Below are 16609 nucleotides of genomic sequence, written 5' to 3'. Positions count from 1 at the left end.
AGAAAGCTGTTACAGTTACATGGAAAGCTGAAATGTTTATGCATCTATGTACTGGTAGGGGAGCAGATTAATTGGGAAAACATTATTTTGTTCTTCAAATTGGAATAATTTTGATTATCAAAGATTAATATTCTCATTAGAAATTCTGAATCCTGTATGAATTGACCAATTGCGAATCTTTACCTGGCTTTTCAGGATACTCTACCAAATTTAAAAAAGGAAAAAAATTCCTCTAATTTGTTGTTACCTTGAATGGCTTTTACTGATTAGAATTCCATTGGAAATTCACCCCCACCCCCAATTTCTCTTCTTTATAAACCATTTTTCTAATCTCTGGTGCAGTTAAGGCTTTGGATGAATCTTGAAATACTCCTAATTCAGTCCAGCATTTGGTTAATGAGTGGAAACATCAGAAAAAGAAAAGTTGAACTTGAAATAGTAAGAATAAGATTTGATTGGGAAAATGGTAACAAATAACAGACACTGTCAATATCATATCGCCTATTTATTTATCTATTTATTTATTTATTTATTATTTTTAGATTTTATTTATTTATCTTTAGAGGGGAAGGGAAAGAGAGAGGGAGAGAAACATCAGTGTACGGTTGCCTCTTGTGCGTCCCCTGCTGGGAACTGGCCTGCAACCCAGGCATGTGTTCTGACTGGGAATTAAACCGAGGTTGTTTGGTTCGCAGGTCTACACTCAATCCACTGAGCTACACCAGCCAGGGCCCTATTTATTTTTTTCTTTCCTGGAAATGGATGTTGGAGACCAGATAGTCCCAAATTCCACTCCTTTTGCTTTGTAATCACTGTATAAGTTGTAATTTTCATCTTTTACCACTGGATGGTGCTTTTGCATTGGTTTCTGCAAACTTTCTAAATTTACATAAGGAATCATTTAAAAATTCACCAAAAAGAACAGTGAAATTAAGATAGTAGTGTATAGTTGGTCATATAGATGGTCATAGTTTTAAATATGCTTCACTAAAACTATTGAAGCATAACCATCATTTGGATATAATATACAGTAATTATTACTTTAAAAAAGTAAATCCTTTAATATGAAATTGTTAAGAGCTGTATACCTGACTGTATATTCTAACATCTTTAATTTACCACCTTAGACACATTTTATATGTTTTGATTTTTTTTAGGTGGTACTGTAATTTAAATTGCATCTAAATAAAAGACATGTTCTTAATTCGTAGTGTTAGAAAAAAATACAGATAACTCAGACTTTTAAAGTTGTTCTTGATGACCATTCTCCTTCCTGTCCAGTAGGAGAAACTTCTTTGGTCGAACACTTTTATTTCACAAATATTCAAATTCTTTTTTGTTAGTTGCCAAGTGACTTTTTGATAGTTATCATGCTTGAATGAATTAAATACTTACATCTGTAGAGTTTATTTGGGATTGTATCAAGGTTATAGAGATCCCAAGTCTAGAAAATAATAATCTGATGCAATAGATCATGCGCTTATATTTTAATGGGCAAAGTAAGTGTCAACTCTGGAACATGAGTTTCTCTTAACACATTTCTCTGAGGTTTCTTTCTCCAGTCTGGTGTCATTTCCTTTTCTGTTCTTTGAAGTATTGTTTATATAAAAAACAAAGTTGTACAAACAAGCACTTTAAATTATACCTTCTTAAAGTCTTCTTACTAGCTACTTGATTTTTTTTAAAAAAAAGATTTTATTATTTAGTTATATATAGAGAGGAAGCTAGGGAGAAAGAGAGACGAGAGAGACAGAAACTTAGATGTGAGAGAAGCATCCATCAGTTGCCTCGTGTACACCCTCCAACCCAGGACCGAACCTGCAACCCAGGCACGTGCTCTGACCAGGAATTGAACTGGCAACCTTTGGCTTTGAGGGATGATGTCCAACCAACTGAGTGACATTGGTTAGGGCATATTTTTGATAGTTTTTGAGGCATGAATTCAGAGGCTTTTGTAACCTAGTGAGTTTAAATTCTCAACAGGCTTTTTCTCTTTTAAGTGCCTGCCTACTATAGATTCTCTTGAGCTGCGGGTTAATTGATAGCTTTGTCTTTGCAGGTTTGTTGCTTAATAGTGAGTCCTCCCTTCTGCAGTCTTCAAATTTTGGCCCTCTTACTATTTACTGGAATGTGAACTTTTGTCACTTAACTCCTCTAGGACTTATTTTTCTTACCTGTAAGGTGGTGATTGAGTTTAGGAAATCATGACTAAGGAGTGGTGTTACTCAGAGAAAAACAAATGTATAGACTTATGAAGGAAAGAACAAATTACCCGCAATCTTAGCACTGATTTGACTAATCTATTGTTGCTGTTAAAAAAAATTTATTATTGTTTTTTCGCCGTCTTGAACCCTGTGGTGCCTGCCAGGAACAGAATTTCTGCAACAACAAATATGTCTGGAAGGCTGTGATCCAAGGCCATTTTTGCTGGCTCTACATGGGGTCTCCAGAACCAGAGGGAGCACACAGCTCTTCTTAAAATCTAAGGTGTTTATGCTTGAGATGAAACTGAATTCTATCTAGGAAAGAGATGTGCTTATGTGTACAAAGCAAAGAACAACACAGTGACTCCTGGTGGTAAACCAAACAAAACCAGAGTAATCTAGGGAAAGGTAACTCGTGCTCATGGAAACAGTGGCATGGTTTGTGCTAAATTCCGAAGCAACCTTCCTGCTAAGGCCATTGGACACAGAATCTGTGTAATGCTGTACCCCTCCAGGATTTAAACTTGTAAATAATAACCCTGACTGTGTGGCTCAGTTGGGGGCCCTATGGCAAAAGCGAAGGATTCCAGGTTGGGGGACATGGTTGGGTGGCAGGTTCACTCCCTGGTCAAGATGCAAAGGGGAGCCAACTAATGAATGTTTCTGTCACACATCTATGGTTCTCATCTTTTTCTCCCTCTCCCCTCTCAAATAAGTAAATAAAATCTATTTTAAAGAGTAAAAAAAAATTATTATTTAACATCATTAGAATCATATTGTATATGTATTGTGTTTCAACTTAACATTTTTATGAGTATTGTCCTATATTTTACAATTTTTGCTTCTAAATACTGTTTCTTTTTATGATATATACTATATTTTAAATCACTTTATTGGTCAACATTTAGGTTTTTAATGTTTTGTTATCAATGATGATTCAGTAAAATCTTGATAATGTAAATTTTTGCAGGCCTCACATTATTTCCTTATGTCTACATCCTTTTAAGAACAAATGCTAGTTTAAAAACTTTGAAAGATTTAACCAGTGCTATTGATAGTGGTTGGCAATATTTTTTCTCCACAGCAGTCCCACTGTATTCCTTTCATTATTCTTTGTGGCATCTGGCTTAGACTATTGCAGTAGCCTGCTCTTGTTTTCTCTGACTTTAGTATCACCTCATTTTAAGCCATCCTTTACACTGCATTCACAATGAGGCCTATGAGATACAAATCTGATGGTCATTCTTGATTTAAAATTCTGTAGTGGTCTCCCCATCATTCAGCAGATTAAAATGTACACACTTCAAGGTGGCATTCAAGGGCCTTCATGATTTGACCCCTGTCTAATTTGTCTAGCCTTATTTTATACAGCCCTACTATATATTTTGTGGTTAAAAGGTAGGAAGGGAACATTCTAGCAGAGGGAACAGCATGTACAAAGACACAGCTGTATGGAATAACCTGGTCTATTTCAATTGCAACAAGTACATTTATATATTGGAAACTTAAAAGGCAAGACAGTGGTGGATGTCTTCAGTATACAGTGTACTTTAACGAAGTTTAGTTGACTAAATAAAAGTAGGCAAATTAACATTTTGTCTGTGACTTAGAAAAGTAATGGGTGGTATAGAGAGTTGTTAATAGGGACTCTTGGTTACAAATGACAGACATCACAAGTCAAAGTGCCTTAAACACAAAAGGAAATTTATTGGCCAGGTGATAGGAATGGTCAGGCAGAGCTAGATCCAGAACTTGGTGACAGTAGATTCTCCATCACATCCTACCCTTTTTGAACTTTGCCCCCCGCCCCCCGCTATAGTCAGTTTAGCTTATATTGGCCTTGCTTAAAATCCCGAAAGAAAAGAAAGTGTCTTTCTCGATAGCCTTGGCAAGAGAGTAAAGTCCTGAGGAAGGCCTTAATCATATGTTCTTTTCTGAACTAGACATGTGGCTAACAGTAGGTGGGTGGTGCTCTGGCCAGTCCTGAGTCTCTTGTATATGTGTGGATCAGGTATACTCCATAAAGGAAGAGATTCTTGTAAAAGAACCTATGTTTGCTACAAGAATGGATGGATGGGTAGAGAAAGGAGAACCAAGAGTTGAGAGACCAGTTAGGAGGTGGTTTTGGTAACTAATGTGAAGACTGAAGTGGGTCTGAACTAGGTCACTATGAGGGAAGAGAGTGTTCTGGAAGATTTTTGGTAAAATGCCTGGAACTGGGTGACTGACTAAAAATGGGAGATGAAGTAAGGTAAGGCTTTCAGAGATAATTATTTTTATATTCTGGGTTACTGTGTATTGGTGGTGCTATTACTATTAACCAACTTAAGAATTTCAGAAAAACAACACTTTTAAGGGAGTGAACTAAGGATGATAAATTGAGTTTTGACATGCTGAATCTGAGATAATATGGAATATGCAGGTAAAATGGCCCACTGAGCATATGGAAATTGAGTTGGGGAGTTAGGAGTAGAAATGAGGACTTGGAAATATCATGTAGGTAATGGTTGGTGTTATAGAAATAGATGAGATTGTCTAGGAAGAGGTTGTAGACCAGGAGGAAAAAGCATGAGCTGAAAGGAGAGCCAGTGTTATAAAATACAGGTGGAGGAAGGAAAGCCAAGTGAAAGGGGCCAAAAAAGGTTGGGAAATATAGGTGAAATTTTTATGGAGGTAGCAAGAAGAGAGCTTAATAAAGACTGTTGGTATTCAGTATTGTAGAATAGTTGAGAAAAACAAAGATTTTGCAGTAGATAATTATTGGTGACCTTAGAGCAATTTCAATTTGAGTGGTGAGTGTGGAAGTCAGATTGCATGTAGGAAGGTGAAACAGATAAAAAATGGGAGTGGTAGCTTGTTCAGGGAGGAAGAGAGGTTTTCTAGAGCCAAGAGGAAGGAACAGAGACAGCAGTGAGGGATAAACAAAAGTGATATGAGAAAGGAACTAGAATTTATAAAGTAAGATCTGTAAGGAAATGGAAATATTTTTTAATAAACTTTTTCCTCTGTGACTCCAGGCTCTTCCCATTGGACTGTAAGTCATTGAGATTTGGTACCTGGCGTGTTAAAACACGCTTAATAAATAAGCACTGAATGAATGAAAGATCTGCGGAGTTGAAAATACAAACAAATATGTTTGGAGATAAACCTGAAGGAAGTTGAAGGAATTTACCTTTGTTGTCCTCTTCCTCTCTGAGGTAGAATGCTAAGAGCTTATTTACCTTAAACCATTTTTGTGAGAATAGATATGAAAGCATTCTTAAAGTAGGAAGTGCTCCTACAAATGAAGGAAGTAGTACTTTTCATTTCTGGCATCTTAATTTTGAAAAGGACATCAAATCAGATGATAATCAGTTTTCACTAACTCAGAAATCCCATATGCTACTTTAACAACTGCTAATTTAACTCCTCTTTGGGGTGTGAAGTGTAGGAAGAGCCAGCTTTGGAGACAGATTAGAATCTGTCCAGAAATTTCTAATCCAGAAAACCTGGATTAGAATCCAGTTTGCTCCACTTCTTAGCCATGTGATTTTTATCTGTGAAATTGCAATTAAAAACTACATCACAGGCATGTTGTTACAGCTCACTTCACATAAAGTTCGTAGAACCGGCAGGTGTTCAGCTTGCCTGGGATGCTCATCCCTGCCCCAGGTGAATGGCCACCTTGTTCCATCTTCAGACAAAATAATGCTAGATAAAAGTACTGTCTTACACTGAGCCGGATTTTATCTTCCTCTTTGGTATTGTTCATTGATCTGAATTCTTATCTCTAGAACTATGCAGTTTGGCATCTCTTCACAGTAACAGCATTTTACATGCTTTGAAGCTGTCATATACTGCCCGACTCATTTTTTGACAAAATGCTTTCAGCTTCTTTGACACGTATGACATGGTTTTTAGATCTACCCTCATCCTGGTTCCCCTCTTGGAGTGTGTTCTCATCTCAGTATTGTGGATGTGATTCGACCTTTGTCTACCTGCATGCGGCCCAGGACGGCTATGAATGTGGCCCAACACAAAATCATAAATTTACTTAAAACCTTTTTTCCCCTCATCAGCTTTGTTTAGTGTTTGTGTATTTAATGTGTGGCCCAAGATGATAACTCTTCCAGTGTGGTCCAGAGACACCAAAAGGTTGGCACCCCTAGTTCCTAGAGGAGAAAAGTAAGGTTAGTAGGAAACATTTTTGAGATAAAACCTTCATTTTAATTGGTCATAATTAGAGTGTAAAATTATTTCATATTGTAAGGCATATCGATCTTTTTTGTCAGTGTCATTTATCAAATGATAACCTTTAGTCTGTTTTAAGATACATTACTAGTTAGTGTTTTTCCCCCTTTAAAAAAGTGTCATGGACAAAGACAACAATGTGGTGATTGCTGGGGGTGAGGCAGGTGGATGGAGGTGAAAGAGGGTATAGGGGCATAAATGGTAATAGGAAAAAACAATATAATATTTAAAGTAAATAAAAATACATCTCTAGAGTCCTCAGAGTATTATTCAGTACTAGCAGGTTGAGATTAATTCATAATGGTGGGAAAATTAAACTACTGAAATAAAATGCCAAGATTTAATTTTTCTGCATTGTAAATAACATGCTGGGTACCTATACACTGGCCATAACCTGCTTCCTTCCTTTTAGGCACCCAGTTTTGTTTGGATGCCCACCTCTATCCCACCTCTGTCCCTATAATTAGGGACTTCTCCAAGTCTCTAGTTATATAAGCTTATCGAGGTGATCCTACCACGTGATTTGTTTAGAAAGGAACATGTGTGCCAAGTCAATGTCAGGGATGTCCCCCTTCTACTGCACAACAGTATCTGTGACTATGAAGAGAATTATCCTAAGGGCCATGCGGAATCTGACAGAGAAAAGCTGGAAGAAGCCTAAGTGTCCTGTGTGATAACATTGAATAACTGAGTCAAATAGCTTAGAGCCACTTTACTTCACTTTTGGTTATTTTTAAGTCTCTCTATTGTATAAGTCAGTCGAGTGTGACATGCTATTTTATTTTAGTTAGGATAGCTCTCATAGTAAAGAACAAACATTTGGTATTCTGTAATGCAGAAAAGTAGTCACTTTGTGGAAGGCCAGTTATCTAATGATGAGCCTAATAATTTTTAAATCTCATTAAAATTATATCGGGGTCAAAAGTTTTATAGGTATTCTGCCAATGTTGAATGTTCTAATTGTGAACAAAACATACAAAAACATGATAATATAATAATGAATAACAGATTTAACTACTTAGTCAATAATGAGATAGCTTTTAATTCTGATAGGGACACCTTCTTTTCATTTAAGAACTTAAAAATTGACTACATCTAAAGGAATTGGCATTATTTTACTCTGAAGTAACATTAAGTTATAAGCATGGCTTTTTACAAGTTTATCATGGGCATTAAAATCTTTATACAAACAAATTCCATAACTGAAATATATTTAAAACACTTTTTCCTTATTTCAAGACTAGGAGTCAATAAAATTTGGTAATTTTAGATAGCATTCTTTAATAAAAGGAACAAAAACATGAAAAAATGTTCTGAGTCATCACTTGAATTTTGAAATAGTTACATTCATTATTTTTCTCTTTACCCTTCTACAGTTTAGAAAGATGTGAATCATTTTCTTCAGTATTTTCCAAATGATAACTACTTTGAAATTGACTTGGCATGTGCAGTCCCAGTTTGTGTGTGAAATAACTAGCATATACTTCAGCTACTGATCTCACTGTACTCGTTGGAATTCCTGGAGCATCTCATGTAATTATTGGTTATAAAAGTAAACATTGGGTAACTGTAGCAACTTTATTTTTAAATAGAAAATTTTCTCCCTTCAGTCTTTAAGTGCAGTAACTTGAGACTGCATTTACTCTATTATCACCACATTGTAGAAACCAGAATGAATTGGAAATAACATTTCCTCAATCTTTTTAAAAGGCAGAAATTCAGCTCATTTAGAATAAAAATTTTACCCTCTACTAATTTGTAATATTGAGCTTAAGTTGTCATTGAGCCTGATTTGGGCCTAAGTTGCTGAAAGATTGATAATTATGCAGTTAATAATATAATTATATTTCAGAAATGTGTTTATCCTGGGCCTGGTAGCATATAAGTCACTCGGTGGAGATGCAGGTAGTTAACATAAATCTCAGCTGAAAATTATACTGATAGGAGACAGATCAAAAGGGATATTTTTTGGTTAATTTCAGTTTCTGCTTGCAGTATTGAGAAATTTGAAGTAAATAGTCTAATTTTCAAAAATTATTTTATTGCATAAGTACAGTACTACATACTTGATAACTGAGTTTTTTTCTCCTTTCCTCCCTGTTTTGACATAATTGGTATATTTTAGAAAACTACCTGCATTGTTAACATTTGGCTTAACACTTTTTGCTTGCATACTTTTGAGAAGACATAATTGTTTCCAGACTCAAATCTGAAAACAGTCATTGAATATTGATTTAGACCTTAAGTTCTCATATATAACTTGAATCTGCATTCTTCTTATTCCATCTCCTGTGTTAACAGAAACTCATAGTTTTCATAAGTACATCTTCCTCCAGAGGTCTTTTCAAGTGGCAGCTGTTCCTTTACTCACAGCCAGGAAGTATTGATGTGGCTTAGGAATGCCTCTCTCTCTCTCTCATTCTCATTCATTCTGTGTATGTATGTGCAATGCGCGTGTGTATTGGGAGGAGTCAGTAGAGTCAGTATTTTTCTAGTCCTCCATTTACTAGTCTACCTGCCTGTAAAAACCTTCCTTTTGAGGCACATGCCATCTATCAAGGTGAGCCTTCTATTACTTGTTGCTATTGTCTATCAAATCACACTCCCGTTTTCTACATCTATCTCAGTCATCTGGGTGATTTCATTTCTTCATAGATGAGATTTTGAACATCATACTTTACAATTTAACAACCTTCACACCAGTGTCCTGGCCATTTGGCTCTAACCACATAAGTCTAATAACCACACCCTCTTATCTTGTCTCATGTACTGAAGCTACCTTCACTTCCATATTTTTGTTGTTATCCAGCCTAGGTCCCATAACCCATTACTTTCAACTGCTAACTAAATACTCCTACTCCTTTTCAGCTTTATTCATTCTCTTCCACCAACTAATTTACCCACATCACAACCTCCAACCATTTCCGAGGACAAAGGTTCTTTCTTTATTAACTTAAGAAAATTTTTCCATCTTTCTAGATCCCCACATTTTTTCCTTGCATCTGTGTGATCTTCATCCATTATTCCTCCCCTGCCCCCAGTTATTCTGCTGTCCTATATCTTTCCCCCCTTTTTGAACAATATTATCTCTTCCAATCCATGAACACAGGATATCTTTCCATTTATTTATGTCATTTTAAGTTTCTTTGATCTGTTTTTTAACTTTTGGTTTACACATCTTTTACCTCCTTAGTTTAAAAAGTTTATTCCTAAGTATTATATTGTTTATGATACTATTGTAAATGAGCTTTTCTAAATTTTCTTTTCAGATAGTTAATTCTTAGACTATAGAAACACAACTGATTGTTGTTGATTTTTGTATCCTGCACCTCTACTGAGTTCATTGATTTATCCTAATATTTGTGTGTGTGTGGAGTGTTAAGGGTTTTTTACATAAGATCATGTCATCTTCAAAGAGAAGTAGTTTTACTTCTTCATATCTGATTTGGGCCCATTTATTTCTTTTTCTTGTCTAAATGATCTGGTGAGGAATTCCAGTACCATGTTATAAAGAATTAGTGAGAGTGAGCATATTTGCCATGTTCCTGATCTTAGAGGAAAAGCTTTCAGTCTTTCATTGTTGAATTTGTGGGCTTTTTATATATGACCTTTATTATGTCAAGGTAATTTCCTTCTATTCCTAGTTTGCTGCAAGTTTTATCATGAAAGCATGTTGAATTTTTTCAAAAAAATTTTTATATCTACTAAGGTGACATGTGATTTTTAAAAATTTTTATCCTTCCTTTTGTTAATGTCTTGTGTCACCTTCCTTATTTTTTTAATCCTCACCCAAGGATATGCTTATTGATTTTAGAGAGAGGGGAAGGTTGGTGGGAGAAAGAGAGAGAAATATCAGAACATCCAACAGTTGCTTCCCATATGCACCCTGACCAGGATAGAAACTGCAACCCATTGGTGCACAGGATGACACTCCAGCCAGCTGAGCCACCTGGCCAGGGCATATTACTCGATTTTTGTGTAATGAATCATGGTTGTATTCAGAATTTAAGTCCCACTTGGTCACTGTGCATGATCCTTTTAATGTGCTATTGAATTTATTTTGCCAATATTTTGTTGAGTTTTGCATCTATGTTCATTAGAAATATTCACTTGTAATATTCTTTTCTTACAGTGTCTTTTTCTGGCTTTGGTAACAGGATTATGCTGGCTTTATAAATGAGTTTGGAAGTGTTCCTTCTCAATTTTTTGGAAGTGTTTGAAAAGGATTGGCATTATCCTTTAAATGTTTGGTAGAATTTAGCAGGAAAGCCATCTCTCTGGTCCTGGGCTTTTTTTTATTAGGAGGTTTTTTATTACTAATTTAGACTCCTTGTAAGTTATACATCTGCTTAGATTTCTGTCAGTGATTTAGTAGATTGTATGTTTCTGGACTTGATTCATTTATTCTAGGATGCCCAATTTGTTGGCATATATAATAAGTTCACGTAGTCTCTTTATGATCCTTCCCCCCTCTTTGCCATCAATTGTAATGTCTCCTGTTTCATTTTGGATGTTATTTGTGAGATTTTTTTTTCATAGTCTAGCTCAATGTTTGGCAGAAAACCTTTATATTTTCATAAAACCAACTCTTAGTTTCATTTACTTTTTCCTATTATTTTTCTATTCTCTGTTTCATTCATTTTTGCTCTAATCTATATTATTTTCTTCCTTTTGCTGACTTGGGGCTTAGTTTATTCTTTATCTAGCTCCGTGAAGTATTAGGTTATTTGAGATCTTCCCTTTTTTTTTTTTTAAAGATTTTATTTATTTATCTTTAGAGAGGAAGGGAATGAGAGAAGAAGAGAAACATCAATGTGTGGTTGCCTCTCATGAGTCCCCTGCCGGGAACTGGCCTGCAACCCAGGCATGTGCCCTGACTGGGAATTGAACCGCTATTGTGTGGTTTGCAGGCCCGCGCTCAATCCACTGAGCTATGCCAGCCAGGGCGAGATCTTCCTTTTTTAACATAGTTGTTTATCATTATAAACTTTCCTCTTAGAACTACTGCTTTTGATATATCCTAAATTTTTTGACATGTTATAATTCTGTTTTTATTTGTTCCAAAATATTTTCTAATTTCTCTTTTGATTTCTTCCTTGATCCGTTGGTTGTTAAAGAGTATGTTGGTTAACTTCCATATACTTACTAATTTTCTAATATTTCCTCTGCAGTGGATTACTAGTTTCATTCCCTTGTGATCAAAGAAGATATTTGGTATGATTTAAATCTTCTTAAATTTGTTAAAATTTGTCTTGTGACAAATTTTAAGATGGTATCTATCATGCAGAATATTCTGTGTATGCTTAGGAAGAATGTATATTTTGCTGCTCTTGAGTAGAATGTCTCATATATATCTGTTAAGTCCATTTCATCTACAGTGTGCAAGCTAACTCTGTTGATTTTTTGTCTAGGTGTTCTGTTCATTATTGAAAGTGGGATATTGAAGTCAGCTACTATTATTGTATTACTATTTCTCCTTTTAATTCTGTCTCTATATATTGTGTCTTCCTGATGAATTGACCCATTTGTGGTTTGTATGATGTTCTTTTTTTGTTTGTTGTGACAGTTTCTTAAAAGATATTATTTATTTGTTTTTAGAGAGAGGGAAAGGGAGGGGGGAGAGAAATATCCATGTGTGAGAGATACGTCTATTGGTTGCCTTTTGCACACCACCAATTGGGGACCTGGCGTGAAACCCAGGCATGTGCTCTGACTGGGAACTGAACTGACGACCTTTCAGTTTGCAGGCTGGCATTCAATCCACCACTTAGCCACATCAACAAGGGCTCTTGTGACAGTTTTGACTTAAAGTCTATTTTGTCTGATACAAGATTAGTCATCCCTGCTCTCTGTTCATAAGTATTTGCATGGAATATCTTTTTACATTGCTTTACTTTCAGCCTATGTGTATCTTTACATCTAAAGTGACTTTCTTGTAGACAGCATATATTGTATCTTGTTTGTTTGTTTTTTAATCCATTTAGTGGCTCTTATCTTTTGATGGCTTAGTTTAATCCATTTACATTTTAAGTAATTATTGATAGAAAAGGAGTTGCTGTTGTCATTTTGTTTTCCTCCTATCTTATAGGTTTTTTGTCCCTCTTTTTCTGTCTTGCTAACTTTTTCTTTCATTGATTTTTTTTGTATTGTTAAGCTTTGATTCCTTTCTCTTTTGTTCTTCTATTAGCATTTTGTTTGTGATAACCATGGGGCTTACATAAAACATCTTATTATAAATAGTCTATTTTAAACTGATAATTTCAATCTCATACAAAAACTCTACAGTTTCATTTCTCACCCAATGTACTTTATTATTGTTGACAATTTACATTTACATCTTTTTGTATTATGTATTCATTAACATCTTTTTATAGAATTAAAAATTATATACCATTGTTACAGTATGATGGTATTATGTATTTGTCTGTATAATTTACCTTTACCAGCAAGTTTCATACTTTCATATGTTTTCTTGCTGATACTTAGCATCCTTTCATTCCAAATTGTTAAGCAGACCTAATGGGGGTGAAATCAGCTTTGGTTGTCTGGGAAAGTTATTGTTCATTTTTGAAGGACAGTTTTGCAACCCATTTACATTTACCCTTTGTTAACAGCTTTTGTCTTTAAGCACTGGAATACTAGATATATCACTTTCAGCCTGCAAAGTTTCTACTGATCTATCCCCTGCAATTTTATGATGGTTTTTTTACATGACAAGTCACTTTTCTGTTGCTGCTTTAAAATGCTCTCTATGTCTTTTTGACTTTTGACAATTTGATTTTAATGTGTTTCGGTGTGGATTTCTTTGAGTTCTGATTTTGGGATCCGTTTGGCTTCCTGGATCTGGATGTCCATTCTCTTCCCTAAATTTGGGAAATTTTTGGCCATTAATTCTTTGAATAAGCTTTCTGGACCTTCTCTCAATCTTATACTATGTATAAGATTGTATTGATCCCTATAATATGTACATTGGTTTGCTTAATGGTGTCTCGTAACTCCCTTACACTTTTCTTCATGATTTTAATTCTTTTTTTAAAATTCCTGTGACTGGATAAATTGAAATAATCTGCCTTTGAGTTCACTGATTCTTTCTTGTATATGATCTACTCTGATGTTAAAGCCATTCTTGAATTTTTTTTTTTTTTTAGTGCACTTATTGTATTCTTCAGCTCAAATTCCTGTTGGATTCTTAAAAAAATTTTCTGTTGAAATTTTTACTTTGGTCATGTATTGTTCTTCTGATCTCAAGTGAGCATTTTTTATTACTATTATTTTGAGTTCTCTGCCAGGTAATTTATTTATATCTGTTTTACCTGCATCAGTTACTGGAACTATATCATCTTCTTTTTTGGTGATAAAGTTTCCTAATTTCTTCATTTCCTTCCTTAACTCTTTGTGTTGCTATCTGTACATTAGAAAAACAGCCATGTCACCCAGTCATTTATGGATTGATCTAATGTAGGGGAAGACTAACCAGTTAACCTGGCCATAGATTCTGAGCCCCACTCAAATCTTTGTACTAGTCCAGTCCACCATCTTTGTCCTTAGTGACTTCAAGGCATCTATAGTATGTTGGATCTCATCAGCACTCTGAGACGAGTGAGACCGAAGCCAGTCCCTCTGACAACCATTGGAAAAGTTGGAACATTGGACACCTAGTCCAATTATTTCCATCCCTAGATTAAAGCCGGGATCTGGGCTTTTGCTGCTGCTTGTTCTGTGCTGAACTGGGAAGTAGAAGGCTATGGTGGGTCCTTGTGTGGTGGTTAAAACTGCTGTCTTTGTTCTCGGTAGACCTCAAGGATCTAGTGTGTCAGGCCTCATCAGTACCCTGAGACAGATGAGATAGAAGCCATTCCTTTGGGCAACCCCCAGAAAAATTGGAATGTTGGATGCCAGGTCCAACTTTCTCCCCACCAAGTGAAAAAACTGGGATCTGCTTGTTCTGCACTAAGTTGTGAGGGGGAGCTATGGTGAATTACTCACATGATAGACCAGACGGCCTTCTTCATTGTCAGCACCTTCTTCGTCCTCAGCAATCACTAGGCATCTAGAGTGTGTTGAATCCTATACTCGGAGACTGGCAAGACAGAAGGCAGTTCCTCCACCCCCCCCCCCCATGCAATTGGAATGTTAGGTGTATGATCTATTCCTTTACTTGCCTCCCTAAGGAGAAACTTACTGCTGGCGATTTCTTACCAGTTGTGTGGCACCGTGCCAGAGGTAGGGAATGGAGCAAAAGGGTGTGTCAGATTTTACCACAGCCTTCATATGGTTGGTTTTACACTCTGGGTTGCTTCCCAGAGTGTAGAAGTCTCTTGGCTAGTTTCTGAATTTCTCACAAAGGAAATTGGTCTTGTGTACTGTTGATGGGTCAGTTTGTCTGTGGACTTTCTATTCTTCTACATTGCTGACATCACTCTACTTTTTTTTTTTTTTTAAGATTTAAATTTAGAGAGAGGGGAAGAGAAGGAGAAAAATAGGGAGGAAAAACATCAGTCATTTGCCTCTAAAATATGCTCCAACTGGAAACCTAACCTTGTGCAACCCAGGCATGTACACATGCCCTGACCGGGAGTCAACAAAAGTCAGCCCAGTGACCCTTCGCTTCAAGGGGCAGTGCCCCACCAACTGAGCCACACGGGGCAGGGCTCTTCCTTTTCTTTTTGAAAACCAAATTTCTTTAACTTTCAACATCTTGATCTTAACCTTTTTTCTTTAACCCTTTTTGGGCTAAACATTGTGCAGTTTATTCTTTCCTCACAGCCACACTTACTGAGAAATCTAATCTATGGTCACTGCCATCACTTTTGTTACCTCTTTTCCATCCATTGAGCTACTCCAATGAGAAAAGGGACATGAAGTGTTAGAACTGAAATTAACTATCAAAATTACTTACTCAGTTTTATTTCCAGTAGTAAAATGAAGGAATCTAAAGAAATGAAGTAATATGCTAACAGCTAGCCAACGTATGGAATCCTAATGTAATGAAGAGTCTTCTGAATAATGAGGAAAGTGGCATCTATGAAATTCATGTCTTTTGTTTTATAAGAAAATATGTTGTTGCCCTCAAGCCAGGGTTGCTATTGCAATAAAATTATTAGAGGTGTGTATGTGTTTTGAGGGAAGAGACAAAAGAAAAAAGAGAATTAGTGGGCCATTCAGAAGTATAAAGTCAATTATGGCCATTAGCTTCTCATGTTATTTTACTGTACAACAGTCTAAATAGTGTTTATTGATATTATTGACTCTGGGCTACCATAAAAATCTAAACTGTTCTTTTTCTTAAGACAGTAACATAGATGGCATGTCAGGTTTCTGTCTAGAACAGCTAAACTCTTAAAAAGCTGGTCCTCATAGGTCTAAGCCAGTGTTATACAGTATGATATTTTCTAATATTTTTCCATGCTCTGCTTTTTTCTTTTTCTAAAGATTTTATTTATTCATTTATTTAACTTTTTTAAAAGATTTTATTTGTATTTTTAGAGAGAGGGGAAGGAAGGGAGAAAGAGAAAAAGAAACATGGATTGGTGTGTGAAAGCACCATAGATCAGTTGTCTTTTGCACAACCCCAACCGGGGACCTGGCCCATAAACCAGGCATGTGCCCTGACCAGGAATTGAACCAGCAACCATTTGGTTCGTAGGCCAGCATTCAGTGCACTGAGCAACAACACCAGCCAGGGCTATTTATTTGTTCTTAGGGAGAAAGGGAGGGAGAGAGAGGTAAACAAATGTCGATGTGCCAGAGAAACATGAGTTGGTTGGTTACCCTCTTGCATGTCCCAACCAAGGGCCTGACCTACAATCCAGGTATGTGCCCTGACTGGGAATTGAACTGGTGACCTTATCCTTTGTGGTACAACACCCATCCCATTAAGCCACACTAGTCAGGGCTGCTTTTAAAAAAAACAACAAAAACCAATTTTATTTATTTGTTTGTTTATTTTAGAGAGAGAAGGGAGAAAAAAGAGAGGAGGGAAACATTGATGTGAGAGAGAAACATTGATTGGTTGCCTCTTGCACATCCCAACCAGGGACCTGGCCCACAACCTAGGCATGTGCCTTCACTGGGGATCGAACTGGCAACCTTTTGGTCTGTGGGATGATGTTCAACCCACTGAGCCACAGCAGTCAAGACCAAAAATGGCATTTTCAGTCTGCAGTTGGGAGTCT

General features: G+C 36.2%; 1 protein-coding gene and 1 pseudogene across 6 annotated transcripts in view; both read left to right on the top strand.

Moving 5' to 3' along the window:
- ANKRD28 (ankyrin repeat domain 28) overlaps positions 1 to 16609 on the top strand; it is a 201318-nt gene that overhangs the window by 49872 nt on the left and 134837 nt on the right. The gene's annotated exons all lie outside the window — the stretch shown is intronic.
- Positions 2394 to 2943, top strand: LOC119048312 (60S ribosomal protein L35a-like; annotated as a pseudogene).

The sequence above is a fragment of the Artibeus jamaicensis genome, unplaced genomic scaffold, assembly GCF_021234435.1.
Source record: "Artibeus jamaicensis isolate MK-2021 breed Jamaican fruit bat unplaced genomic scaffold, CSHL_Jam_final contig_519, whole genome shotgun sequence".
Taxonomy (NCBI): domain Eukaryota; kingdom Metazoa; phylum Chordata; class Mammalia; order Chiroptera; family Phyllostomidae; genus Artibeus; species Artibeus jamaicensis.
Note: the sequence above shows the minus strand (reverse complement) of the source record. Positions and strands in the feature narration are given on the sequence as shown.